The sequence below is a fragment of the Podarcis melisellensis genome, assembly GCF_964234715.1.
Source record: "Podarcis melisellensis genome assembly, chromosome: 15".
In the NCBI taxonomy this organism is placed as follows: Eukaryota; Metazoa; Chordata; class Lepidosauria; order Squamata; family Lacertidae; genus Podarcis; species Podarcis melisellensis.
This window is the reverse complement of record NC_138532.1, coordinates 21,062,017-21,082,449: the sequence shown is the minus strand read 5'-3', so window position 1 is coordinate 21,082,449 and position 20,433 is coordinate 21,062,017. Positions and strand designations below refer to the sequence as shown.

The 20,433-nt window shown below is 45.1% G+C and overlaps 1 long non-coding RNA gene across 2 annotated transcripts; it reads right to left on the bottom strand.

The window, feature by feature from the left end:
• Window positions 1-1,100: 1,100 nt before the first annotated feature.
• On the bottom strand, window positions 1,101-14,490 carry LOC309357414. Of its 2 annotated transcripts, XR_014163123.1 has the most exons (4): window positions 14,408-14,456; window positions 13,040-13,175; window positions 1,796-2,025; window positions 1,101-1,463 (listed from the first exon to the last, which is right to left on the bottom strand). It is a non-coding gene; the product is annotated as an uncharacterized lncRNA (long non-coding RNA). The 2 variants fall into 2 exon arrangements; XR_014163122.1 differs by lacking the exon at window positions 13,040-13,175 and having other exon boundaries at window positions 14,408-14,490.
• Between the last annotated feature and the right edge of the window lie 5,943 nt (window positions 14,491-20,433).

The following is a 20,433-nucleotide window of genomic DNA, read 5'->3' as shown; positions in this document are numbered from 1 at the left end:
ACTCGCTTCATGCATTCCAAGGCCTTCTGAACACAACACCCTCCTCACGTTGCCTGGAACCTGCTAACTGCTTCCAGTGTTGGAAGACTCTCGCTTGATGTCAGTTCTCTTCACACACAAGAACCTTGCACCTGGGCTGGAAAAGGACATGTACAATGCTACTGAAAAGCAGGTGTTGAAGCTCTTTGTTTAGGCAATGTTACAAGAGTGGGTGAGAAGAGCAATAGCTTCTCCCCTGTTGGCAGAATCCCACTGGTGGCCCTGTGGGGAGCCACAGCTGGAATCACAGCTAATGAATGAGCAAACAAATGTTCTGCATTGCCTTTCCAAAGAGATCACAAATGCCCAACTGAGCCTGCCCTTAAGATCTATTTCACTCCACAGTGCACCTTCTTTTTCAAATTCCACCCCCAGCACTGTGATTCAGCCGGTAATTAGTCTGTTCTGTGTCCCTTGTTCCTTCCCTGCCCACACAATTATAGTTTGCTTTTCGGACATCCTGTGGACTGACTCCTTCCAAAGGATGCCTGATATTCCTCCCAACAGAAGAGGATATAGGGGAGTTTGACTGGCTTGGTTGCACTGGGTGCAGACCCTTGGGGTGCCACAAGGGGCATGGGCATGGCCGGGGGAAGGAGGGCAGCTGCCCCCCCCCCATAATTCAAGTAAGGTAAAGGTAAAGGGACCCCTGACCATTAGGTCCAGGCGTGACCGACTCTGGGGTTGTGGCACTCATCTCGCTTTATTGGCCGAGGGAGCCGGCGTACAGCTTCCAGGTCATGTGGCCAGCATGACTAAGCCGCTTCTGATGAACCAGAGCAGCGCACAGAAATGCCGTTTACCTTCCCACCAGAGCAGTACCTATTTATCTACTTGCACTTGATGTGCTTTCAAACTGCTAGGTTGGCAGGAGCAGGGACCGAGCAATGGGAGCTCACCCCGTCACTGGGATTCAAACTGCCAACCTTCCGATCGGCAAGTCCTAGGCTCTGTGGTTTAACCCACAGAGCCATCCACGTCCCCCATAATTCAAGTAAATAAATAAAAATACTTAACTACAAGTAGAAATTGTAGAAAGATTTTGACAGATTTCTCTGAGCACTTGGGGTCAAAAGAAAGTAATTGAAAAGAACTGCTGTTGAGACATTTCATTCTGAATCTGCTAGACAGAGCCAGGCAGAGAATGATGACAGGTGGGTGTCTTGCGCTGTCCCGCCCCCCAACATAAATCCTGGCTACACCCATGCCAAAGGGTGCCACAATTCTGGTGTAGAATGGAAGGCAAGAGGGGGGGTGAGAGAGAGAATTTTGGTGTTGAGCATGGTGCTGCTGAAATTTGAGACCCCACGGTCTGCCACTGCTTCCAAACTTGCTGATGTTCTCGATCTGAATGTGCTCTAATTGCTTGCTATCTTTCCAGGCCCAGAGATGGTCCCTGCTGCTAGTCTGGCTCTTCTCCAGTTCTGGAAATTGAAAAGCAAAACAAACAAAAGGAAATAAATGATTGTTAAGCTTTTGTTAATTTCCACCCCTTGTTTTCTCGTCAATACTTCCAGCTAGCCTGGCTCAGTCTTTTCATGCTCAAAAGAGCATGCATTTTTTTGCTTTGCAGGATGATTGTTACCAAAAGACAGGAGATCTTTCAGCTGAGTAGGAGACCACCTGCTGTGCCCACAAAAGGTCCCAAGTTCATGCCTCAGCATCTACCGTTAGAGGAATCAAAGGGCAGCTGATATGAAACACCTCTGCCCCTGAACATGTACAGAGTGCCTTTGACTTTACCCTGAATACCTACCCCAACACAGAGGAGCCATCCATTAGCATTTGATCTGCATGCAGAAAGTCCCTGGGTCTCCAGTTAAAAATATCAGGTGAAGAATCATTCTCTGTCTGAGCTGCTGCCGATCAGAGTAGGCATCACTGAACATAATGGCAAATTGTGTTCCTTCTGTCCATGTAAGAGCCGGAGGTTTCTAGCACACACTCCTGTCCATCCTCCATTCAGTCATGGGAAAGGCATGTCGTCTGAACACACAATATAAAGAGCTATTATGAAAACCAAGGCACTTAAATAGTACACTTTATTCGCAGGGTATACATTTTCCAGCCAGGCAAAGAATGAGAAAGACGCAGAGTTAGAGCTGGTGGCCTAGGGAGAGGTTATTTGATCCAGGGGCCATAGAAATACCTGGAGGACCACATTCACCCCCTGGTCCTGATATACCCTACCCCTGATTTAAAGGGAATTTTGACTGTGCAATGAAATATCACCTTGTTCTGCATTTACACTGTTCCTGTTTGCTCCAGTAATTATCCTTTTAACTTGCTTTTCCTTAGTTTTATAGATCTGCCCCAGTTTATTTATATCCCTCCATCCATAATGATTCTGGTCCCATTACTCACGGCAAAACACCAGGAAATGTTCCGTTTCCCAATTTACGGTCGCAATTATGATATCTGACGGAAACAAATGCAGCTGCCTTCCATTTGAAGCCATATTTTGATCACAATAATTAAGAGAAAGAGAGAGCAACTTCGTGGCATGGCATGTGTTAGATGAATTAATGTAATGTTATGGCTGTATTAAAGGAGGGGGGGTAGAGAGAGCATATACAAAAAAATAATAATGTCTGAGATCAACAATGGGAACAAAGAAATGCATCATTTTTACCCCTTTGGGCCTCTTCTGAAATCTGCTGTTTTCATGCAAAGCCGCTATGCTGTTATAGTAACAGTTAAACTGCCCTATTGAGTCTAATATCTGTTCCACCCTCTTTCCATTTATGCTTCTCCCCCCCCCCCCGAGTCTCTTTCCACAAAATTGCTAGTTATGGAAATGTTTGTGTGCAAACAAGAATGAAGGGTTTCTGTGTGTTTTGTCACTTCATATTTCAGCCTGCCTGTCTGAATGAGCAGGGACAGCTGAAACCCAGATGATGATATTATAATCATCCTTCCAATTGCATCTTCTAAACCTGATAACAAATTGTGTCTTCTCTCTCTCTCTTTCTCTTTCTGTCTCTCTGTCTCTCCCCCTTCCCTCTTTATCTCTGCAAGGAAGAGCGTGCGCAGGGCGGTTTTGTATTAATGATGACAAAGGCGGCTTTGTGGGAGCTGGCACTTCTAGGAACAATCGCGAGGAACAATCACGGACCTTTCATGAATGGTGGGGATCATTCAATTAGTTTTAATTTGTTGGTGGAACGACAGAAGGCTAAAAATTTTGACTTGCTTGTCTTTGCTGCAAAGCAACGACAGGCAAAAGCCTGTGCTCTGGGCTTTGTTGTGCTCGCCACCGTGAAGTTCCTCGCTGGTTTATGAGCTGCTTTTTCTCAATACCCCATGAAGCAATGTCTCAAGAATCCTCCATCTTTCCACAAAGGGACTGGCTAATTCAATTCATTCATTCAGAGTTAACTTAATGCTAAACTGTCAGTCCCAGGAACTGGAAGTCTTGGATTGATCAAAAGTGTCACGCCGAGGGGAATAGCAACTCAGGCATTTCTCTTACTCACAACTTTACTAGATTTTGGGGCCCACTGTGGAATTCAGATTTTTATTCATAGGTAATTGTGTTCCAAGACTGTGGGAAGCTTACCAGAATCTACATTTTTTTTTCTTGGTACTTTTATTCAGCAAATACTCTCTTGTCGTTTTTTAAAAAATGATATTCTTGTGATCTCATGTGGAACAACTAGCTAAAAACTTCCTAAACCACAGAGGTATGTGGGCAAAATTTCCATGCAAGGAAATGCTGAGGAACTGTAACTGAACTGAGACATTGCTAATATCAGAAGGTGTGAGGGGAGGAGTAGGACCTCTGATGGGAGACACACAATGTGCTCCTTCTGGGGTAGTTTGTCCACTTTTGTACTTAGCTCTCACTTGTAGCTCCTAGAAGCTGTGAGCATGTTTCAGCAGCCCTGGGAATGGCTTTGACTGGCCAGCTAAACCAAGTGAGGGTAGCTGATGGGTCTCAAACCTTCAGTGAGTTAGGCGCTTCCCCTGCATGCAAAGACAGGCTCTGGCGGGTTGGGCAGACAAGACTAATAGTGGGTTCAACAGTCAAGGAGGAGGTTTCTGCCCATGCTGGGTAGAGGGAAGTGAGGGGCAGATGGGGCTCGTCAACCTGGGAAGATAGCCCACCTAGGAGAAAGAAGGAAAAATCTGATCCTAAACTTCCATTGCCTTCTGGAGAAAAAGGCAACGGAGTAAATCCTACAGAAATCCAGAGTGGAGTTACAAAGACAAATGGGTGGAATCTTGTATGCATCCTCCTGGCAATTCCTGCAGCCAAGCTGGTGCCAAATGTATTGCACAGCTTTCCTTTGGACCACATCAGCAAGGCTGAGAGAGGGGTCTTGTCATCTGGGCAATCCAGGACCTCCATACATACTGCCCCGGCTTGCACCCCAGGGAGATCACTTTGTGCTGCTATTGCAGAGGTTTAACTCCACCCCTGGAAGTGTACTCCACTGTCTCTTGAGATGGATGGATGCCAACAACACAGGATAAAAGGTAAAGGTAAAGGGACCCCTGACCATTAGGTCATTAGTCGTGGCTGACTCTAGGGTTGCGGCACTCATCTCACTTTATTGGCCGAGGGAGCCGGCATACAGCTTCCAGGTCATGTGGCCAGCATGACTAAGCCACTTCTGGAGAACCAGAGCAGCGCACAGAAACGCCGTTTACCTTCCCGCCAGAGCGACACCTATTTATCTACTTGTACTTTGACGTTCTTTCAAACTGCTAGGTTGGCAGGAGCAGGGACCGAGAAATGGGAGCTCACCCCGTTGTGGGGATGCGAACCGCCGACCTTCTGATCGGTAAGTCCTAGGCTCTGTGGTTTAACCCACAGCGCCACCTGTGTCCCATAACAACACAGGTTAGGCAATGCTAATCTATTGCAACCCATGTCCACATTTGGAATTTGTGTGAAAGACATGGTTGCGCGCCCCCCCGTCCCCTGTGATCAGCCTCCCCTCCCCAGAGAACCTGAAAAAAGATAAAGTGGGTGCACAGCCACTCACTTTGCATCTACAAGTGATCTCTGTCTCTAGTGTGCGTGGACCAGCTCCAGTAGAATTAATCTGCGTATTGAAAAGTGCATAGATATGAAAGACAAAGTGGGAAAGAGTGTCACTCTTGCAACTTCCTCCTTCAGCTCTATACACTTTTCAAGGGGGGAAAAGAAATAGCAGTGAAGGACCTCCTTCAATTCAAGCACTTCTTCCCAGGCATCTTGCATATCCCTATATGATGGAGTACACACTTTATGCAACTTCAGGACGCCATCCTAATGGTAAACATACATTTCCATTGGAAGAACATGCTGCATGTATCTGTTCCCAGACCCAGCTCACCAAACACCCATATTTGTTCTGTAAACCAGGGATGGAGAATGTTTAGCCCTCCATATTTTATTGGCCTCCCATATCCCATCACCTCCAGCCAGAACTGCCAAAGATCAGGGATGCTATAGTCCATCAATGAATGGGCAGGAGTCATAGATACCCAATCCCTCATGTAAACTCTCTTGCTCACTCTGTCCCTCTCCCCAGCTCTCTCTCTGTCACACACAAACATTGTCCACCAATAGCATCAAATCCAGCTCAGACCTCTTCACTCATATAGTTTTGATTCCAAGACCAATTCCCTCCCCCTCCTTTTTTCTTTTTTACTATCCGACCTCATCTGTAGGAAATTTAAGTGTCATGAGCTCAGAGATGGAACTACTTGACTTGATGGATAGAAACGACTTGACTGAAATGAGCAGTGGGCATATTTTCAAGGGAAGCAAAGACTCTATTGATTCAAATGGGAATATTTTAGTCACCAGAGGTAAAAAGAGAGTGCTATGGAAACCCAGACAAATCAAACGGAGAGTTTTTAGATGCTGCCACTGTTTGCTTTATAGGCAAAAAGAAAAGTCCTGCCGCCCTGGGTGCCTTAATAGTTATCTCATCCATCCACCCACTGTGTCAATAGAGTCCTGAGATGCTTTCTCAGTGTTTACTGCCCAGATTGCTCTGGCTGCCATTGCATCTATCATGACTCCCACATTCTTCACTTAGTCCCTGTGCTCTAGCTTCATTTCTTCATTATACATATTATAAGTGGGAGGATGGAAAAGGGTGCAGGGAGAGTTTGAGCCATTTCTGTCTGCATGTCATCCTGTCCCCATCAGTCTAGCCTCCTAATTTATATGACTGGATTCCCTCTGTGATCCTCTATCTTCTGCATAGCCATTTCTAATATGTCAATTTATTTCTATCAATCCAAACCCAACTATCTTCCATCTGTCTACTATTTCTGCAGTGAGCATGCTCATCTCTTGCTTTGAGGGATGTGTCTGTACCTTTCCCCTGTTCTACTCACACCCTTGTTTATCCAGTTTTGGCCCCTGGTTCAGATTTGGAATGTTGAGACCCTCTCAGCTACTTTGGTGAGTCAACTCTTGACATATTGGATTTCCTGGGCCCCGAGTACCAGCTCTAGCTAGTAACAGTCACTTAATTAAATCCTCCAGATCTAGTTGCAAAGGAGGGGAGTAAAATGTCTTTGCCTGGTTTGTATTGGTTTGCTGGAATTTGTGTCTTCTTTCTACCAGGATAACAGCGGGTTATGAAGTCCATCAGCACCAGTCAGAATTCTCTGATTAAAAAAACAAAAGCTGAGATGGGAGCTGTCGATCAGCACCGTATTTTGAGCAGTAATGGTTTCCATCCATCCTTAAGGGGAAAGAGAGAACAAAAGTGACTAGATCTGACACAAGTACACAACGTTCCCATTACATATCTAGCACAGATAGAAAGATAGACGAGCAATAAAACCAGTAAGTAAAAAGAACAACCAATTAAATCTTATCAAAATGAGCAACAACGACTTCAGATAAACTCATAGGCCTGTCTAAATAATAATAAAAAAGCTCTTTTTACCTGCTGACAGATACGGCAGGAATGAAGAACTGGATTTGACTGGTAGACCAGATTCTGACCTCCAACAAGCCTTGTAAACCATTTTGACAAGTGGGCAGTCTGACGTTGCCGTGGCATCAGTTGAGACATTTTTCTTTGCTTGTGTGATTTGGTTTCCAACTGCATGGGCACATACACAGGTGATTTCAAGTGTTGGCGATAAGCTGATTGGTGGCACCTTTAAATAGCTCACTTCCTTTTCTCAGGTGGTTTGAAATAAAACTATACAGGCAAAGGCACAGGGTTTGTTGATGATGTGTTAGTATTCATTCATTCATTCATGACTAGACAGATCGTGAAGCTGAGGCTCCAATACTTTGGCCACCTCATGAGAAGAGAAGACTCCCTGGAAAAGACCCTGGTGTTGGGAAAGATTGAGGGCACAAAGAGAAGGGGACGACAGAGAACGAGATGGTTGGACTGTGTCCTCAAAGCAACCAGCATGAGTTTGACCAAACTGCAGGAGGCAGTGGTAGACAGGAGTGCCTGGCGTGCTCTGGTCCATGGGGTCACAAAGAGTCGGACACGACTAAATGGCTAAACAACAACAACAAGGCCTAGTTAGGCTCATAGGTTGAAAGTTCCCCCACCCCTGAGATGGAGAGATAGGAAGAGCTTCCTTGGATAATTGCTCCAGTCGTTTCAATACTTTGTCCAGGCTACTGAGAAGCACATAGGATAATTGTTGGGTGGAGAGAAGTCCCTTTCTCAAACATCTCAAATTTCTCTCAGGTTTGCACGGGAGTTGAAAATTCTTCAGGTAACCTACCCAGAAATTGTTTAGGGCTTCATAAGCCAAAACTAGCACTTTGAACTGTGACCCAAAACCAACCGGTAGCCAATGAACATTGGCTAAAACATTGTCTCATCCTTATATATTTAATTTCTTACTAATTCACCCGTTGGAACTCCATTACTTTATATATCATAGAGGCACTATCTTTGTAGTCTCTTGACGGACCTTTGAAGACTTTCCTCTTCCAACCAGCCTTTTAAGTGGATATATTTATCCCAGTCTTTATCTTCATTGGCCTAGGAATTGTCTTTCCAAATGCTTTCATTGTTGATGTTTCCATTGTGAAATTGCTTGGGGATGTTTTATGGAAAGTGATTCGTGAACGAAATAAAGAAATGCAGAAAGTTCTGAGCCAGCTGGAGTTTCAGAATCCTCTTCAAAGGCAAACCCATGTAGAGTAATCCATTGCATAGTCTTATGTATGTCCATGTTTGTTTTTGCAGGGATATCTGCAGCAACCCTTAAGCATGACACTTCCAGAGGCCCCTTGCATTTCCTAATGACTATCGAAGTTGAGTGTGCTTTGATGTAATCTGTCAGCACATTAAATCTGCACAACTCACCATCCTTAGAATCTTGACTTTTATTTTATTTATTAAAAAATAAATAAAAATGGTTTCTAACCCTAAATACTTGCAGGGAGGAATTTTAATCCACGCAGATAATTCCAGACGATTCAATAACAATTTTACTGAATGGTAGGGTCCTCTTTTTTCAGGACACGTCCTCATTTTCATGGGTATATAAAAATGAGAGTCATCATAGTGATCCATAGTTGTAAGATGTTGTTGTTTAGTCATTTAGTCGTGTCCGACTCTTCGTGACCCCATGGACAAGAGCACGCCAGGCACTTCTGTCTTCCACTGCCTCCCGCAGTTCGGTCAGACTCATGTTTGTAGCTTTGAGGACACAGTCCAACCATCTCGTCCTCTGTCGTCCCCTTCTCTTTGTGCCCTCAATCTTTCCCAACATCAGGGTCTTTTCCAGGGAGTCTTCTCTTCTCATGAGGTGGCCAAAGTATTGGAGCCTCAGCTTCACGATCTGTCTAGTTAAAAGTAGAAGTCAGCAAATGTGTCCCTTTCTTTGCTCTTCAAAATATGACAACCTTTATTCTGGGGTCCAGTGCCAAGGGCCTTCTGGTGGTTCCCTCACTGCGAGAAGCAAAGTTACAGGGAACCAGGCAGAGGGCCTTCTCAGCCGTGGCACCCACCCTGTGAAACACCCTCTCATCAGATGACAAGGAAATAAACAACTACCTGACTTTTAGAAGACATCTGAAGGCAGAAAATACTTAGGGAAGTATTTAATGACTGATGTTTTAATGTATTTTTAATCTTCTGATAGAAGCTGCTCAGAGTGGCTGGGGAAACCCAGCCATATGGGCGGGGTAGAAATTTATTATTATTATTATTATTATTATTATTATTATTATTATCATCATCATCAGCTGTTCTACTCAGTTTGCTAGAGCTTTAATTTATTCTTTTTAAAAAACCAATGAAGAGGTTCACTGTACCCACCCCCCAAAATGTAAGTCTGAAAGGAAAGCAGCTGAATATTTTACCTGCATGAAGAATGGAGGGTCTTAAAGACAACTTTGTCAGCCATCTGAAATCACTCATAGTTACTAACCACTCTTCAGCAGACTTCAGCTCTTAAAACCCCTGATAGGGTCCTTCTAATATAGATAGATTAATACCAAGGATTGGTGTTGTTTCTCCTCCTCCTCCTCCTCCTCCTCCTCCTCCTCCTCCTCCTCCTCCTCCTTCTTCTTCTAAATCTGCACTGGCAACTTCCCCCCCTTGCATGAGCAAAATAAAAACAGTGACTACACCCGCCCCCCCCCCCAGATAATAAAGTCCTCCATACAATGGAAAATTACCACAATGTTTGAATATCACATCAGATTAGGTGGAGAAGAGCAAGCTGACATTAAAATAAATTAGCCAATCATATCCTCCCCCCACACACACAATTTTCCTTCCCATTTCTTCTAGTGTCTGCATTTTGATAACTCATCTGAACACAGATTTTCCAACACAGGGAGGGGTAATTTTCTATGCAGTTCATGTTCTGACAGCAAGGCAAAGGGTTTTTTTTTTTGTCTTTTTCTTTTTAAACCACTCACACATACCTATCTAGTTTGAAAGAGAATGAGAGATAAAGATGATTGACTCCTCTGATGGCTTCTCCATCATGATGACACCTCATTTGAGCTGGTCAATGCAAACTGATTGTTAATCTCCGCCATGTGAGGTCAACCTGGTTTAAGAGGACCACACTGCAGATGCTCTGCTCTGCCCATCATTGCTCCAAATCAGCAACCATAATCTCTCCCAGATCAGAACTTGTTTCCCATTATCTACTTGGTGTTGGCCGATGATATATGAAGCAATTTCAGCCCCGACAGTTGTGTTGGGTGCGTGCTCACAGGCTAGCCTGTGAAATCTATATACTTCCGTTTTTCCTCCTCCCCCCCCTTTTAGCTAGGAGCAATATTTTTTAAGCTAAAAGGAGTTTTCAAAGAGGAGATGCCATAACTCATCTTTATAGTCCTGCACAATCCGTTCATTTAGACACTGAATTTCCTCTCCATTATGCCACCATCTGAATGCATTAATCTGCTCATTGAGTAGTGGCTGCTTGATGGGGTTGTTGGAAGGAGCAAAGCGAAGTTTGGGGATTATTTGTTTCCATGTTGTCATTCAGCAAGCCTCTAAAAGTATTTAACCCTGTCCATAAACCCGGAGAGCCTGAAGAATGCAACCACATTTGGTGTGCAGTGGCAAAAGGGAGGGTCAGAGGCAGGCAGACCCAATTTAAAGATGGAGTACCTGGTCTCTACTCCAAAATCCGTGCAGTAATCTGCCGGAGTTGGAGCCAGAGGTAGGACTTGGACAGGAGCCTATTGCAAACCAAGCAGAAGGTACTGCTCCATTGATGAGCATAGGCAGATGGTCAAGTCCATAGCATTTATGCACTAAGCTTCATTGTGCCTCTACATCACAGGGGATGATTGTCAGGGTGGAGTTATAGGCAGCTGTCAGAATGCAACCAGGAGCCAAGAATTGTGCAGAACCTTTTCCATCCTAAGGACCACATCCTATTCCAGAAGCAAAAAAATGGGTGGAGCAATTGATATAAATTTTACCTTTGCATGGTAGGCTAGTTTCTATACCTTCACATACCCCTCTCTATTCTTCCTCCAGGAAAGCAGAAGATGTTATTAGGATGCAGTTCAGCCACACAAAACACATGGAGTGCATAGCAAAGTCGGTAAGAGCTGTGGCCTTAGGACAGTTCCAAGGGCCAGATAAAGAGACCCACAGGGCCACATGTTGCCCCTGGGCCTAAGGTGTTTTTATTCCTACCCCACTTCTACTCTGGTGGAGATCAAGACAACCGATGATTCCAAGGAGGAGACCAGAACACAACAGAGCCAAGAAGCTTTGTTGCTGCCCAGTTGCTGCTCAGGCTAAACAGGAAGCCTCTTCTTGTCTAGAAGGACTCAAAGGACAGCCAGGATCACTGGCACCAACTCCTAGGGGCCCTGGGGGCCCGGGCACCCACAATTTGTGTGTGTGGGGGGGTGTGCCCAACCTCCTCCCCCTGCTCTGGCTACCCAAAGGTTGCCAAGGTTTCTACACATAAATGTGCATCTTTCCACCCAGGTGAGTAAGAGACATCAACATAGTTCCAATGACACATTCCAGTCAGGAAAAAGCACTTGAGGAGAGTGTGGAGCAAGGCAGATCAGGATTATAGCCTGGAGAGAATGAGCTTCTTTCATGAGGAATTCCAGGGGTCAAACGTAGGGACATGGACATGGCTCAATAATAGAGCATCTGCTTTGCAAGGTCCCAGGTGAATCCCTGGCATCTCCAGGTAGAAAGAAACCCCACAGGGAATCCTGGAGAAAGGCAGCCAGTCAGTATTGTCAATACTACATTTGATGGGACAATGATCTGACTCAGTGTAAAATAGCTTCCTATGGGTTAAACCACAGAGCCTAGAGCTTGCCGATCAGAAGGTCGGCGGTTTGAATCCCTGCAACAGGGTGAGCTCCCGTTGCTCAGTCCCTGCTCCTGCCAACCTAGCAGTTTGAAAGCACATCAAAGTGCAAGTAGATAAATAGGTACGGCTCTGGCAGGAAGGTAAACAGCATTTCCATGCGCTGCTCTGGTTCACCAGAAGCGGCTTAGCCATGTTGTTCACATGACCCGGAAGCTGTATGCCGGCTCCCTCAGCCAGTAAAGCGAGATGAGCACTGCAACCCCAGAGTCAATAATGACTGGACCTAATGGTCCCTTTACCTTTACCTATGGCTTTAAGTCTTTAGGAAAAAGCTATAGTTCAGTGCTGGAGCATCTTCTATGCCTGCAGAAGTTCCCAAGCTCAATCTCCAATGGCATCTCAGAGCTAGGAAAGACCCCTACTTGAAATCCTGGAGAGTGGCTGCTAGTCAGTGTGGACAATACTGGGCTATTTGGACCAAAGGACTGATTCAGTATAAGGCAACTGCCTACATTACTAGGTTGTGTGTGCAAAGCATACGATTTATCACTGAGCCACGGCCCTTCTTCAACCATTTGGGATGGTGCTGTGTTTTCTCTTTTAATGCATGCTGCATTTGACAGTGCGCTTTCCCTCCTCTGACTCTTTTCACAGCAACGAAAGCAAAACAAATACATTTGCATCCTTCTGGTGGTTGTCCTGATTGCTCGCAGGAGAAATAATGAAACATATTATTTTTTTTCTAAAGAGACAAAGAGAGAGAGAGAGTTGTTCCCATCCAAAGGGTCTTAAAAATTAAACAAAGCTATGGCAGGCTTCCTCGCCCCCAAACAGCGTTTTTGTCTTTGGTGTTGATTTTCCACTGTAGCTCTTTCTCTTGTAAATACGACGGCACTGCCTTAGTGCTGTGTAAATGTCACGTTGAATAGCAAATTTATACAAAAAATTTGGAAATAGATAGCAGGATGTAAAACAGGATTACAAGCCTGTAATACAATGAGAAGAGATTAAACATTCAGGGAAGAGATCAAAGTAAATTTAGGGAGCAAATGAAACGTTTTCGGATGGGAAGTTTGCTTTTAAAAGGGGGAAGTGTATGTCAAGATCAGGTGGTGGTATTTGCAGGACAAGACATCAAACACAGGGGAGAAGGCAGGGAAATGAACAGCCTGGCATGATATCTGGTATTTATTCAACAAAATAGCCATCTAATGTCAGGCTTCTGGACAATGATCAGGAAAGGGTTATTTACCTCCTTTACCATCTGGGCTGAGAGTCAGGCATCCTTCCCCAACCTTATGTCCTCTAGATGCCTTGGACTGCGACTCCTGTCATCCCTCACAATTGGCCATACTGTCTGGGGCTGATGGGCAGTGCCGGATTAAACCCTGAGGAGCAAGAGTCCTGTCTAAGATCCCACTGATGGTTGTAGTAACATGATGCTCACCTGAAATATAAGGTGAGCAATGCACTTAGTGCCACCACACACCCCAAGTTCTTCTCCAACCCAGATTTTTAATCTGGGAGGGAGAAGACTCTGCTCCACCTACTCACCACCTTGCCTGGAACTAACCTGTGGCTCTCCAGATGTAGTCAGACTCCAGCCAGCTTAGTCAGGGGTGATGGAGTAGAAGTGACGGAGTGATGGAGTATTAATCAAAAACATCCAGAGGGAACAAGGTTGGGGAAAGCTGTTTTGGGAAACAGTCCCAAAAACAATAGGAGAAGAATGTTGATCAGGTTCATGTGGGCAAGATGAAAACACCCAAGTTGAAGACCAAGGGAGAAATGCATCTATTGGATATTTTTGAAAGTGATTTGTCTGTCTACCTGCTGTCTATAGGTTTGGCTGCCTGTTGACACATCATCACCAAATTCAAAACAAGGGTTCCCAAAGTTGGGGTGGGGCTTTAAAAATTAATGTTGGGCCACCAAGTGCCATTTGAATCAAGATGGCAGACCAAATATGAATTTGGTATGAGTTTGCCCATTTTTTGGATAGGTTCGGCCACCTCTCAATATATTGTTGCCAAACTCAGCGCATGGATTTCCGAGATGGGGGAAAACAGTTTTTATCAGTATGCAGATGCTGGGTGCCTTTTTGATTCAAGATAGTGGACCAAAATGTGACTTTGGCATGAATTCCCCTGATTTTGGACATGATGAGTCCAAACTCACTATCCAGTTAAAAACCACAAATTGGGACGTTTCTAAAAATTCACACACACACAGACACAGACAGACAGTTTGACCAAAGTCCTTGGAGGATTTTTTTTTTTATCAAGCACAGCTCCAGACTGAAATAATTATTATTCTAATTACACAGAAAAGGGCTCGGAGGATAATGCCATGGGTCTGTGCTTTCCTCAGTCTGATGCTCCCTCTGCCTGCCACATCCAGCCTCATGATCTAAGATGATGGATGGGGTCCCCACAGCAGCAATGGGATGAAGCCCAGAAACAAAACCCCTTTGCCGATGTTCTTAATTAGATTCGGTGTCCTTACGGCCACCCCGATTCCACTGACATGTCTCCCCAGCTGAATTAGAATCCACAGCAGATAAAACAAGCAAGCCAAGATCAATTTTAATTTGTTCAAAGCGCGGTGCATTTTGTCTCACCTGACACAGGTTCTTCGGGAAGCCATCCTTTAATGTCATGAGGAACCTGAGGGCCAATTTGCAGGATCAATACCTGAGAGACCATTAACATGTCAGGTTACCGCATCATAGAGGTCTGTGTGACATCACTGGCTGCTCTGGTAATAGAAGGGTCGGCCGATCCTTAGACCCACAAGAGTTTAATCGTAATGGTAAACATTCCCCCCTATGCTCAGAACATTCGTGATTGGCATCCCATTTTAACAGGGATGATATTTGCAAGGTTTGGCACCACCAGCCACACACCCTAGAGAAGATAAAGAAAATGAAATAGAAGATTCCAGGCCGAAGGTCTCTGTAATAAAACAAAAAGTTTTCAAATGGTGGCAGAAGACTACTAGGGATGGAGTTAAATCAGGGTGGGAAACGCTTTTCAGCCTGAAGGCCCCATTCACTTGTGGGAAGCAGATGCCAATGATGTGTGAAGGGGCATGGAAAAAGTGTGTAGAACAAAGCATGCAACTCTTTACTCTGTACAATATGCTGCTTTTCACCCACACAAAGTTAGAGGTTCCAACACAAACCCCTCATAAGAACGATCCATCTTGAATCAGACCATTGGTCCACCTTGAACAGTCTTATCAATACCTGCATAATAGCTCAGTCAGTAAAGCATGAGACTCTTAACCTCTGGGCTGTGGGTTTGAGCCCCGCATTGGGCAAAGGATTCCTGCATTGCAGGGGTTGGACTAGATGACCCGTGGGGTCCCTTCCAAATCTACAATTCTGTGATTCTTTACTGCCAGGCAGCAGCAGCACTCCAGTGTTTCAGCCAGAGGCCCCTCCCGGCCCAACCTGGAGATGCCAAGGATGGAACCAGGGATCTTTGGCATGCAAAGCATATGCTCTATGACTGGGCTATTGTCCTTCATCTAAAAGGGAGGGGTAAGGTTCTAGTCCTCATGCTGCTGGGTAAAGGGCTGAATTGAATAGGAACATAGGAAGTTGCCTTATGCTGACCCTACAAAACAGCTGTTTGTATAGGCTGGGGAGAGCGATTTTGATGGGGAGGAATTTGTACAGGGAGAGACATCCCCATGCAATCATCTCCCCATGTTAATCAGGTTCCCCATAAAGCAGTGTGAAGGTACTTAGGGGAAAGTCACCCCCAACCACCTTTGTACCCATCTCAACTCTCCAAACAACTGTTTGGTGAGTTTGGAAGAGTGCAATGTCTCCCTGCTGGGGTAGAATAGCATCTGTCCTCCTCTGCCCCAGCTGGAGAAATGTTTGAAAATGAAGATCCCACTGGCTGCTGCTGACATAGTAGAATTACCATAGAATAGTAGGGTTGGAAGGGACCACAATGGTCATTTAGTCCAACCCCCTGCAATGCAAGAATCTTTTTGCCAAACATGGGACTCAAACGCACAACCCCAAGATGAAGAATCTCTTGTTCTACCAACTGAGCTATCATCTTGGCTTTCAAAGTGCTTCCCCCCGCACTCCATGCTGGGTTGGGGAGGGTCCTGTCCATCTTTGCCACATTGAGACTTGTATTTATATATGCACACATCCAGGCCATGCCCCCGGCATGAGACCAAGGAGTACTTATCCACTCTTCCTCCCTCCCTTAGGGGCAAAAAAGTTTATTAGATCATTATACAGTGGTACCTCTGGTTGCAAACGGGATCTGTTCCAGAGCCCCGTTCGCAACCTGAAAGGAATGCAACCCGCATCTGCGTGTCTGTGCATGCACGGGTCATGATTCGCCACTTCTGCACACGCGTGTGACGTCATTATGTGCGTCTGCACATGCACGAGCAGTGAAACCTGGAAGTAACCTTTCCTGGTACTTCCAGGTCGCCATGGGACGCAACCTGGAAAGACGTAACCTGAACCAAATGTAACAAGAGGTATGACTGTATTGTAACAGCCCAAACCCCTGCAATGCAGTAATCCTTTACCCAGCAGGGGACTTGAACTCGCAACCCTGAGATTAAGAGTCTCATGCTCTACCAACTGAGCTATGCCAGGCCCCTGTACCTTGTCTACCTGTGCCTTGAAACGTAGAGATGCCCAGTCCACTTAGTGGCTCATTCCTTGTGGACTTTGGGGTGAGTGGGGAATATAGCCATGCTGCATTATATTACAGCATGTCTTACAAGGAACGGCTGAAAGAGCTGTGTGTGTTTATCCTGGAGAAGAGAAGATTAAGGGGAGGTATGTTAGCAGTCTTCCAATACCTGAAGAGCTGTCACAGCAGACTTGTTCTCTGCTCCTCCAGAGAGCAGAGGTAGAACTGATCGGTAGAAATTGCAAGAAGCCTATTTCAGCAAAACACGAGGAGAAACATCCTGGCAGGGATTATGGGGGAGAAATTTGATTCAGTTTGTATTTAATGCTGAATCTATCAAAATCACACTCCTAAATAACATGAGAACCAAAGCACAGACAGCCTATGAAATTCACACTTTGCTGAATTTTGCAATGCAATTATCTAACCAGCCAATGTTGTGGGTGTGCAAAACATGCATCTATTAGTAAAACAACCTACAAAAATTAAGCATAGAATCATAGGACTGTAGTGCTGGAATGGATCCCAAGGGTCACTGAGACCAACACCATGCAGTGCAGGAATCACAGCTAAAGAACCCATGACAGATGGCCATCCATCCTCCATTTAAAAACCTGCAACAAAGGAGAGTCCACATCTTTTGAGGCAGTTTGCTCACCTGTCAAACAGCTCCTACCACAACAAAGGTCTTCCTGATGTTCAGTGGGAATCTCCTTTCTTGTACTTTGAATCCATTGGTTTGGGTCCTACCCTCTGGAGCAACAGAAAACAAACTTCCATGTGACAGACCTTCAGGTATTTGAAGATAGCTATCATATTACCTCTTCTCTTCTCCAGGCTAAACATACCCAACTCCCTCGGCCATTCCTCATAAGGCTTGGTTTTCAGATCCTTAAACATCTTGGTTGCCCTCCTCTGCACAGATTCCAGTTCGCTAATATCCTTTCTCAACTGTGGTGCCCAGAACTGGACACAGGACTTCCCAGGTGGGGTCTTTCCAAAACAGATCAAAGTGGTGCTCTTACTTCCTTTGATATTGACACTATATTTCTATGCACTGCATTGGGGCAAATGGCTTGCAAAAATATGTACATTGGTGAAAAGTGCATATAAAAATGTGTTTGGAGAAATTCACACTAAAATGATGATGAATTCTCATGAAGATTTCCTTTCCTTGGAAAAAAAGAGCACAGATTGTTGGAGAAATGTGGAGAGCTGAATTTAAGACTGGAAAAATGAGAAGTGAAAATGTTAGGTGCATCCCCTCTTTATGACTTACAAGAGTCATTTAATGGCAAGAGCCTCAGGAGCTGGTGGTATCTCCTTCAGGTAGGATATTTAGGCACAACGGGGTGGTCACCTATGGGGAGTGCTCTAATGATGAGATTCCTGCATTAAGCAAGCAGCTGATGTGGACAACCTTCAAAGTCACTTTTAACTCAAGGATTCCATAATTTTATACCAGTCTACTGAGAATGCCTCAAAATCTGGGAGAAACCAGGCCACCAGAGAAGAAGGCAGCCCAGCTGCTGGGAGATGGTTTCACTTTAATGCCTGACATTCTCAGCTTTGGATGTTCTATTCAAAAAGCAGAGAATTTGTTAAGCAGATGAAGAGAATCAGCAGTGGGGAGATACAATAGCAGAGGAGGATTAGGCCTGGAGTAAGTGTCTGCGCTTGGAAGAATTAATCAGGAGGCTGTGATGGATTTTACATGGTGAAAGGGATTTGCTGAATGAACGCCTTAAGTGAAATGAAATTAGTCCCACTCCTGCTGTCACAGAAGGAGAGGACTGGAGTCCCCACTGGAAAAAGCAACATTGTCACCAGTCGGAGCCCTGATCCTTAGGCAGAGGTGCAAAAACTCAAAATGTGGCCCTCCAGACCTCCCTTTCTGGCCCTCAGGGTTCTGTCTAGCTAATGTTCTTTCTCCTCAGCCCACAGCTCTCACTGGGCCCTCTTCTTCACTGGAATATGCCTGTGAAGTGTGCTTATGCTTCTTGGCTTGCATGGATGGAGAGATGTCCATCTGGGATGTAGAACTGTTGTAGAACTGTTGGGCTTTTGCATGGCTGGAAGGTAGCTGACTTTACTGTGGCAAAGGCCATACCAGTTGCTCTGTCCACTTTTGCCTCTGGCAACTGTCAGCATTGCCCTTGAGCCAGTGCCACCAACTGGACTCACACACTTCAGCCCCGACTGGGCCAGGCGAGCTGGGTAGCACTTCCAGAGACCACCTTCTGCACAGGAACAGGTCAAAGTGCTGTGGACTCACAGCTTAGAGTTGTGAGCACCGGATTCACTCCAACAAGAAGACAGTCATCGCACAGCAGAGTACAGCAGAGCATAAACGACCCGGAGAGCAGCTCTGTAGAATATCTTCTTTATTCTATCTACAACTATAATACACAGCTATGTACAGAGCTAAACAAGGTCTAAACTAAAAATGCTGAGCTGCACTGAGTGTCTGCAGCTGCTCTTAGCAGCAACCTTATCTATGCACACACTCTCTCTCTAACACTCAGTCTCTCTCTCTCTCTTTGATGCGAGGCTGGAGCGAAATAAGTAGAGAGCAGAAACCGCCCCCTCCTCTCTGGAGAATCAGCAGAGAACATCAGCAGATTCTTGGATATGGGAGGGGTGAAATCTGGCCACATCCACCCCTAGCAGGAGCCCCTGCAAGGTTGCCCATAAGGGCCTGTGTCCCTCAAGCTAAAAAAAGCTGAGTTAGATCATTGATCCATCTAGCTCCATACTGTTTACACTGACTGGCTATGACTCCCTATGGTTTCAAGCAGGATCTTCTCCAGACCTACCTGGAGATACCAGGGATTGAACCTGAGACCTTCTGCAAGCTAATCAGATGCTCTGCCAGTGAGCTACTGCTCTTTCCCTGCCTTTATCTCTTCTCATTTGGTTGTCATTTCCCACAACACCTTTCTTTGTTCCTTGTGCTACTTCCCAGCATTCTGGGTCTTTTCACCCCATTTCCTTCTGTTAAGAAGCATATAACCAACATCACAAGGAAACATGGTGGACAGAAATGGAGTCAACAAAAGCAGCAGGCCCATGGCAAAGTTGATGCAACATCTGGTTAAGGGGGAACTTCATTATTTAATTGGGTTTCACTGCCCTGTTGTAGAAGTTTTCAAACTGTGCCCCAGAATATCTTAAGTTCCTCAACATCTCATGAAGGAGTCTTCAGTGAGATCAATATTGACAGACAAGCTTTCTTGCTCTACAGATTATCTCCTACAAAATGTTTTAAGAGTGTGTATGGTGACCATGGAGCTCAAGGAGTCCTGACCAGCACCCCAAGTGAACAAATACATGCTATAAGTGCCCGTAATAGCTCACTGTAATATGCAAGATAACCAAGGCAGACACTGGAGAGTCTTGTCACTGGGAAAAGAGTTTTGATTTTAAAGATCAAATGTTTGGAAACATTTGGAAACAGCATGCTGCTGTTTCATTTCCCCTTAAAAGATAGGTTGAAAGAAGATTGCAAGCCACTCTTAAGACACGAGGGACTCAACATTCTCCCTGGCACAAGGAATCCCTCAAATTAGAAGATTAGCCTTGGATGGAGTGGTTCTGGACAGAATTTCTTGCATAAAGGACTCCAACTCAGAGGAAGCCCAAGCACCCTCAATGGAATATATGTGTATCTGAAATGACAAGGAGATTATGCTCTGAAGGTACAGCCAGATCCTCTCTTCATTGGTTTTGGAATTGGTTTCGGGCTGCAGAGGACTTTGACAGTGATGAATGGTTTGCTTCACAGACACTGTTGTGCAGACTCTTGTCCTAAGGAGCTGGTGGTCTTTTTCATTATGATCATTTTATTAACTTCTAAGTGACAACAGGGCTTCCTTGCCACATGAGTGAGTTAGAGCTTTGGGTTGAGAACACTAGGGGTGGTGCCTCTCTGGGGCCATTTCACCTGGTACCACCATCATTTTCTTAAACA